Source organism: Macrobrachium rosenbergii, chromosome 2 (assembly GCF_040412425.1).
Source record: "Macrobrachium rosenbergii isolate ZJJX-2024 chromosome 2, ASM4041242v1, whole genome shotgun sequence".
NCBI lineage: Eukaryota > Metazoa > Arthropoda > Malacostraca > Decapoda > Palaemonidae > Macrobrachium > Macrobrachium rosenbergii.
In genome coordinates this window covers 64,076,506-64,086,505 of record NC_089742.1, presented here as the reverse complement: position 1 = coordinate 64,086,505, position 10,000 = coordinate 64,076,506, and positions in this window count along the sequence as shown.

The window sequence follows — 10,000 nt, the reverse complement described above, 5'->3', positions numbered from 1 at the left end:
TCATATTGACAAGATAATCCTATACTGGGAACGAAAACCTACATAATTTACATACCTTTTGCAGATAAAGGAGATAACCTTGGTGTATGTAATCCTATAAAAGGTAAAAGAGAGAGTTATCACAATAAAAGGAAGTGTACTGTTCTAAGGCTTTGAGGCCCTCGCGAAAACGTATTTTGGAATTTAGATATAGCAGGCAACGTCATCCTTTGCACTGGAAATCTTGTACTTCTTATTAATTTTTGGCATCCTGGAGTCAGTGTTAAAGAGAAATCACCAGGAATATGCGGCCACATACTCTATTTGAACTTAAAGGTTTTTCATAATGTTGTTAGTCCTTAGACACCCTAGTTTCCACAATCTCATCTACTTTCACTCAAGGGTCCAGCTCTTTAGTAATATGTACAAATATTTTCTACACAACACTGCACGTTCGTCTCTCTCTCTCTCTCTCTCTCTCTCTCTCTCTCTCTATATATATATATATATATATATATATATATATATATATATATATATATATATATATATGTATATATATATAGACATTATATACAGTATATAATGTCTATATATATAATTAGATAGACAAGCGGAGATTTAGTGACAGACAATGAGTCATGTAAGCATGAAAGCACAAGCATGACAGACATTAAAATATGACGTCTTTGGTCATGCGTTCGTTTAGCAACATACAAAATCCTCATGACGTACTGTTTAATGTCAAACCCCTTATTTTTTCGCCTGGAATACAAGTATTGCAATACAATAACAACGAATATCACGTTCTGTGTTTATTGCATTAGTCTTTCTTTTGTTTCTCACCGTTATTAATCTCCCTTTACTTATTCATTTCCATCGAGGGACCTTCATCCATCCATAACCATTACTACCACCTGGATCCCTCGACATTTTCTTAATGTCTTATTACTTTGTTTATTGTTCTATTATTGCTTGAGCGCCTGTCATCTTTCATCACAATCAACGCCTCGTTAATGTGTTATGGCCGTTAACAGCTGTTTTATTTGATGTTGGGGGCCCTTTGTGTTTTCCTTATCGGGATCCGCCAGACACTTGAGGTCACACCTTTGATGCTGGATGGCTTTCCATGGCGACTCCTGCTCAAAGCTCGTTTCACCCTTGAGCTAAATAACCTACTCAACTCGTATCTGCCTCGGTACTTTGTTTTTTCCTTATCGTGGAGGACTTTAAATAGAATTTTTGCAGTCCTCGGGAAAGAATAATTATCCTGTTTTTATTTTACTTGACTTTGCAGGTTCATTTCTTTTTCACCGAGGTGGCTTTTTATCATTTATTTTAGTCATGGTCATTGACTGTATACTCTTTACCAGTATTTTCATTTGTTAATGCATATTTAGAATATAATACCACACCTTAGGGGTTGGAGACGAATTTCTTAATAATTACTCAGTATTCCCTCTTCATCCTAGGCCAGTCTCGTCCCGACTGTGATACTGTGATTACTTTTGAGTTATGCAAGCTAGGGAGTGCGCAAGCCAGCGCCCGCTTGATGGACACGAGCTTCCATGTGTCTTTTTGCTACCTTAAAGTTGCAGGGAATGGTTGCACGCCTCAGATTTGTTCGCCCGGCTACATCCCTTCCTTGACTCCTCGAGTTCTTCAGACCTGTTTCTTCTTTCTCTTATTTTGTGTTATCTTCACTGATGCCACTCCCTCTTATCAATCATCCAAATGGTCTCCTTTCTCCCTTTCCCTCATTGGTGAATGGTCCTTCATTCACGTAGGTTTCTAACCATAAGTTTCAATCTTTGGGATTGATTTTCATTTACTTAGCATTTTCTAGGGACAATTTATTATGCATAATTATAGTTGTGATGGCATTCCTTACCTGTGTTTTTTTACAGGCTTGCCCTAATTCTCTTTCTGTTTTCCTAATTTCGTCTTTTCGTGTATCTTGAAGCATGGGCATTATCAGGTGTACATGAGAAAGGTGACAGCGTATAATTACTTTTGTCAAGCCTCTCTGCTTTAATCCTCTTAATCCTTTTAACGTCACAGTTTTGCATTTCCCCTCATAAGACATCATGTCTATGTATCATTTTCTGAAAATATTATTTTTGCTAGTATTCCAGCTTTATTTCCTTTCATATTCTTTTCTTCGTAATCTTTTGGGTATTCTCAGTGACTAATTTTGACTGCGTATTCTTGTCCGTCTGTACCTATTACAAATGAAGCATCGTTTATTAGAACCTATCGAAGTTTATCATGAAAAAGTGAACTTGCGCAAAAATTTCTTTAGTTTTTGAAAGCGATTTTTAAAGAGGCCCGTTAAATCTACAAGTATTTAAATTAAGCAACTCCGTGATACTGAGTCTTTGTCATCAGTAGCCGAGAAAAATGATTAGGATCGACTTCTGCGGGTCTGCATAGTACTTATATCTTCCGACAGTAGCGTTCTATTTTTAACATAAGAAATTTAACCAGTAAACCAACCCTTACATGGCTGTGATTTAAACTGCCTAGCTCCAAGCTGCTGTCTCTCTCCCTGACATGGCCGTGGTTTAAAGATGCTCTTATAAATGTTACCGTCTCTTTTACCGCGTAACTACGTGAGCCTGCTTAAACTTTCAGGTACTATTTGAGGCGATTAATACTTGTTCTACGACATTTTATTTCTTGCTCTAGAATCTGGAAGTTCAAAACTCGTGCGGTGTGTCTTTTTCAGGTGGCAATTTCAACAAGACCTAAAGGGAAAGGTCTTTTGAAAATTGTTTCCTTGTTTAGACCAGAGAACTTTTTTAATGTTTTAGATCTTAGTGACGGGGCATCGCAATGGCTTTGCTTATGTATATGGGCATGTACGTATGTTACTGATGTATATATATATATATATATATATATATATATATATATATATATATATATATATATATATATATATATGTATGTATGTATATATATATATGTAGATATATGTATGTCTGTATGATTCATCCGTTGCATTTCATTTCACGACTTCCATTTATGATTGAAGATTTACGTCTCTACCTGAATACCTGCAAAGGAGAACTTAGCGTAAAACATGAATGGTAATGGTGACATAAACGTCACTGCACACTACAGAAGATTAAACACCTATTTTGATTCAGCAATTACGAGACAACAGACGTGTGATCCGCCCAAGAAACTCAAGTATGTTGACAGCGACGAGAACCTTTGATTAACGTCCGTTGATAATCGTCGTTCTTAATTAGCTTAGAGTGATCATTAATTAGTGTACGGCCCTTGGCGTAATGGCCATCGCGCGACTGTTCCTTTGACGCTGCCTCCTGACGCCGCGTTACCTAGATCAAGTTAACCAGCAATTATTTTCGGCTGACTGCCTGCCTCAAGGGGGCCATTAAGTACCCTGAGTGACGTGGAGGCCCGGCAGACGCCTCTGATTTTAAGTATGCTGCGACACAGTTGCTTGCTGTTCTGTTCAGGAACGATTGAAATTGGAACTGATAAGAGGCAGATAGAAACAAGGTAAGTGCACTAATGGAATAAATTGAGTTACTAGTGATGTTTTATGAGTGGAGCTCATGACCAGAAAAGGTACAGAAACATAAAAAGAATAAAAAAAGATATATTTATTTTATCAGTTCACGAAATACAATCTATTCTTAGGAATATTATTACGGCATACAGAACGTAATATTAGCTTAGCAACGCCATGCAAATATATACTATGTAGTTCCGCAAGTAGACTTACAAACTTTTTTCGTCCTTGGATTTGAACAAAACATCAACAGGATAGACAGCAGCCAAAGTTCCTTAGCTTGCAATAATCATTTATTATAAAAAGTTTAATATTTAAAACTTTAATATTTAAAGAGGTCTGTTTTTATTTCTCCCAATAAAACATACTGGTATTTCATTTAGTGCGTTAAGTAATAGAATTATTGAACATCCTTTTAGGTTAAAGAATTTGTTATGCCGTTTTTGTTACCTCGTTCATAATTTATACCAACCATATATAATATATATATATATATATATATATATATATATATATATATATATATATATATATATATGTATATGTATATATATACTGTATACTGTGTATATATATACATATATATATGTGTGTATGTGTATGTATGTATATATATATATATATATATATATATATATATATATATATATATATATATATATATATATATATATATATATATATATGTAGTTAGATAGATAGACAGATAGATGTATATAGTATAACTTGTGTTTTAGAGATGTGAAGAACCAGTTTACAATGACTAACTTTTAGGCACTGGAACTGGTGATTATGAATAGTCATGTTCAAGAAATTAAGAGTATAGTTGACTAAGCAAAAATAAAGGAAGGAAGTAAACCATTCTGGAAATTAAAAGTGCATACCACCTTGCAACAAATTCTTCAACTCAATGGCTTGAATTCAGAGAGCGTGACAGAACTGAAAACATTCTGTTAGCACTATAAAACGTCAAGAGAAAAGGATTTTGAAGAATGCATATGCATGCCTTTGAGGGGGATTAAAGGAGGTTATTTGCTTTTTTTTTTATCATCCCCGGAGGGTTGAAGGGGATTTAAACTCTCGATGCCCTTTCTTTTAATGCTTAAAGATGATGAATAGTGTTGTTAACTTATTAAGTGTTTAGTTAAATAGACTGACGTCACTGTAGCAAAGTTCATCGAAGCAGGTACTGAAGTAGTAAAAATACAAATCACTTGTTGATTTGTTAATGATATACATTAGTGCCATAATAGGCAATTCAAACCAGAACAGTAAATAATGGTGATATGCTTTCAGTGAAGAGATGCATGATAATGACGTGAGACCCTTCATGAGTATGAGAAACAGAGAAACAAGAAACACTCGAGAAACATAAAAACAAGAAACAAACAATCCGTGAGAGGGGAGGGAAAGAAACTTTGTCAATGCTGGGTCAACGCTGCGACGGCGGTCAGAAGTACACGTGGAATAAGATGTTGTGGATGGCATTGTGGTGATGGCAAGTGGAGTGTTTGGTTAATGGGGCGTGGGAAGGAAAAAAGAAGAAGTGGTTACTCGGATAATAGAAAGAAAAATGACGTGGCTTGGTTACAAAAAAAAGAGGTAACAGTATGGAGCCTAACTGTTGAGCATAAAAAAACAGTACAGTATACGACCAAAAGAACAAGAGGAAGAGATAGGTAAAAGTTATGGATGAAATGTGTGCTCAGGACATACCCCTAGTATTTTTTATGAAATAGATCGTTAGCCGTATTATAAGCACAGTGATTGTAAACGTGGAATGTATTGATCACTAATTGAGATGTTAGGTACATTAGGCATTTCTGAGAACCATTATTAAGATATATGTTTCATCGTAAATAAACTAATGGATTCCTTTACGCTGAAGAACGAGACTGGCTTTGCTAAATATACAGAGCTCGGTCCCTACTAGATATGTTGTTAGGCTTCAGTTTTATTTTAAGGCAGGTCAAATAGTATGGGGAACTAAGAGGAAAACAGGGATTTCCAAATTGTAAATGAGGATTGTATGGAGGGCTGGTAAAGGTCGCTGGGTCTCGAGATTGCAACCAACCCTTGGTGGCTTGTAGATTCCGAAACCTGACGTGTACAGTGCGACAAAGGAAATGGTCCCAGTGTTCGATCAAGGAACTTTTGGGCAGCAGTGCCCAGCATGTATCATCTATAGAACTAGTGTACCCATGACGGTAGTATAAGAGATGGTCGAGAAGGTTAATCCTGGCCCTAAGACTACTATTCACTGCGGTTTTATCGTTGGTACTCACAGAAAAATGTCTTAAGACATAGCTTTTATTGTCGAGAAAGTCTCACGACGTGACATGAGTGTGGAATTGACGGGAATTCATATCGGAATTAAGAAGTGGGTCACTGTTTTGCCTGGGTGCCTTCATGTAGTACAGGGCGATGACGGTGTGAAACCCTCCAAGATATGTGAATTTCTCCATGATGAAAGAGTAAGACCCACAATTCCGGAGAAGCTCCTCATCACATAATTTCTTTGTTGCAGAATTATCCAAGATCTTGATGTGATCGTTGCAAGACTTAATGCTCTTTTATTTTTAATTCCAAAATATTGATAGATCAAGGTACTCTTGTTGCGAACTTTTTAGGAAATCAAAAGTATGTCGTATTAGTATAAAAAAAAAAGAGTCGGAAGTTGAATTGTTTTAGAAGCATAGAGAGACAATTATATTGCTGATGTTCATGAAAATATCGTTATTATTAGTTGAGGAAGCAGTAGCATTAGTAGTAGTGTAATCAGTAAGATACTATAACCTTATTTGAACCGAGAGATCGCTGTACTGTATACAATCCCTAAAGATTGTCGTGAATCCTCTAAGACTTTTCACGTTTCTAAAATTACAGGTCACTCTTTGTTATTTTCACCTTAATATCATCCTTATCTTTATAATTAGCAAGCCTGCCTTCATCTTCCTATTTTAAGACTCATTTTATATTAGTCAACATAAAGATATTTACATATGCAGTATTAAAACATAGTTTTTAGTCTTGGTTCAAACCAGTTTTTTTTCTCTTAGTAAATTTTTACTCTCTCTCTCTCTCTCTCTCTCTCTCTCTCTCTCTCTCTCTCTCTCTCTCTCTCTCTCTCTCTCTAGCTAAATGACACAGAGCAGAAACAGTTAATTTCAAAGCGGTAGTAACAAAGCAATAAATAATAATATACAAAGAAAACCAGGTCATTGAAATAGTAAAATACTTATTTTTCGGATTGGCTACGATAAAAAAAAACAGGAACTCATTCTTTATAGTTCGCTTTAAGACTTCCAAACCGATCGCTTAAAAAAGAAAACATTTGTTATCGAGAGGACAGAAACCACTCCCGTTCTTTAGTTTTTTTTTTTCTTTCTTCTTCTTCAGCGAAGCTTCGACTTACATTCGAACTGAACAACGTGGACCCATTCATCTCCATGTTGGACAGCGACACTTTCCAAGAGAAGGTTTTCAGATTCAAGACTGAATTACGCCTTCTGGCAAAGACCCGCACTGTGTAAATAAGATTTCTCTCTTGAAGGTGTGAAGAAAAACCGGATGAGAAAATATGAATGGGCAAAAATGATCAAAAGATTCTTCTCTCCTGCTCCTTTCCTTCTCGGGAAATATTTCCTTGGACTGGGAGGGAAAAAGGGAGGAAAAAGGAAAACGAGAAAGATAAACACATTTTCCACCTCGGCAGAGAAAGTTTTGCTCACTCGTGTAAGATATACAGCTGATCTTTCCAGGCCCCTTTTTCTTCCTGGAAGGCAGAGAGTGTTACCTGGAAATTGGGCCAGGAGCTATTTAAACCGCGGATGAAGACTTAGCCCGCATGTGGGAATCCTACATTTTAAATGCACGAAAACAGCGGTAAAATTTCCAAAACATTACCGTTTTGCGTCGTGGTAAATAATGGACACCAAATCCCACGCTCTAAAGAAGCAAAGAGAATATTGAAAATTCTAATCAATATGCAGCCTACAACCGCATTCCAAAAACAACATGGTAGGAGAAATGTTTGGCGAAGGAGGACCCTGACACTTTAGAAGAAAATGGGAATATTGGTATTTAGTACCGTAAAAAATGGAAGCATTTCAAGAAACCCTAGGGACGTTACGTACCGTCCCGAAGCTCAGGGCAAGGTATTCTTCTGGCTGCATATTTTAATAAGGGCAGGCAATGAGAGGCGCTGGTTCCAGATTGGTGGCCTGAGAGTCAAGACGCAAAGTTTGTTGCCTACCCGTAGATATACATTGCGTTTTATTATATAGAAAAATGAGTTCGAAAACTAAACGCAAATTAAGGACGAGTGAAAAAGCTGCCATATATATTAATAATACTTGTAAATAAAGGTGAATGCTATTTACTAAATTAGAAACATAACTTGGAATACTAGTCAAGACAATTCTATGAATTACTGTAGGTCGCGTTAAAGAGGATCAAGAATATGTTCTGAAGAGAGAGAGAGAGAGAGAGAGAGAGAGAGAGAGAGAGAGAGAGAGAGAGAGAGAGAGAGTGTGTATTACGTAGAATAATCTGCCAAAAAGATAAAAACCAAATATACACGTAAGAAACATGTTTTGAAAACTCTGATGCCTTCAGGCAAAATTGAAATAAGGTCTCTTTGCAAATAATATACCACTCAGTGCTTCTGAATCGTGATCTGACCCTGAATTTCTTAGCAATGGCCCTTTGTTGCGAGATGTCATGTGGAAAAAGACTTCGTTTAAGCTCACGCGGTCGTGGGTGAAAAAGGAGAATCAAACTTCCGAGTTTTCCTGTCTTGAAGATTACTTGCTTATCCTTGAAGTTTTGAAGATACGTAGAAAATATATAAAACTAATGCACAAAGAAAACATTACATATTATTAACGCCAGTGGAAGAAAAAACATTAAATTAATTGAATCATATAAAACGGGGGAAAGTATGAATATTCGTAAAGGTTTATTGGCAACTTTAGCATTATTTTTATATGGAATGCAAAGCATTTATGGCCCCGAAATTTAATGACTCAAAAATTTAAATAAGGTTTTTTAAAATTAATGTATTCAAGACATTGATATGAAACCTCAGTGGTTATACAACGGTTAACAATAAATTTGTAACTTGCTTCATGAACAAATATTTGATGACTCCTACCTATTTCCAGCATAACCTTGACTCTCAAGTCATCTGAAGTCATGGGAAATTACAAAAAGTAAAGACCTAACTGAAGGCACAGAACAAATATTATGATATAAAATGGCAATCGCTCTAAGACGTAAGGGGCTTTTTGAGAGGGAGAATAGAATCATACAAGGGACGAGGGATGATTTCCTTAGGTTTATTAATAGCAGTCCGTGTGTTTGGAGTTTAAAGAGTATAAATCTAAACGCAGCATTTGTAGGGTATAGATTCGTATTCTTCACGATGAAATGATATGCAATAGTGCATGTGTGTGTGTTTATGTGAGTGTACTTACATGTATTATATTATGTGTGCATTTTAAGATTTATGTAAATACATATCACCTATAACGTAGGTTATGTGATACTTACATGGACAGAGTGAAGAAAATATTCAAGTAAAGAAATGTAAATGGAAGTTTGTGGTATTAGAAAAGCATACTTGAATGGAGTGTGAAGCCATTAGAATTTGCAGAAAATGAAGAGCTAAATGGCAGTTTCGCTTGTGAGAGTAGTTTATCTTAGCTTAGCGTCCTCGAGAGAGAGAGAGAGAGAGAGAGAGAGAGAGAGAGCGAGCAAGTATGGCTGGGAATCACCGCAGTCCCCCTTGAGCGACAGCAGAACCGCCTCTCAAAACTCAGCCGCACTGGAGTTTCCTGAAACACAAGGCTGCAGAAAGCCCCATAATGTAGACGTGCAGGGGCGTTAAAGACAAACCGCGGTCTACAAACGTAACCCCAGGGAATATGAGACTGAAGCTTCTTTTGTGCCAGAGCCACCAGGATCAGCACCTCTCGAGGAAACGAGCCAAGGAGTAACCTTTGATAGACAGCCTTATTGGTCGTGGAAGGGCGTCCTGGATGGAAATAAGAAACAGCATCCTTTTAATTAAACTCTGCCAAGAATAGTAAAAAGGTCCAAGAATAGTCAGAAGGTAGTATACCTACTTATTAAACAATTCAAGACGTAAGGTACGGCAGTTGAAGAAGGAAATTGCTCCTTTTATAGGTGTTTCACACGAAGATTTAGCAAGTCCTGTATTAAGATTTACCAACACGTGCCATTATCAACATCTAACGCAGTATGTATATGTATATATATATGTATATATATGTAATATATATATATATATATATATATATATATATATATATATATATATATATATATATATATTGTTACGTGTGAGGTCTTGGTTGATCATGTATATTCATTTACGTAGTTTTACGGCCTGCAAACCAAGATTACACGTAACCTAACCAAAGACATGTTAATTAAAACGCCAAGAAACCAACA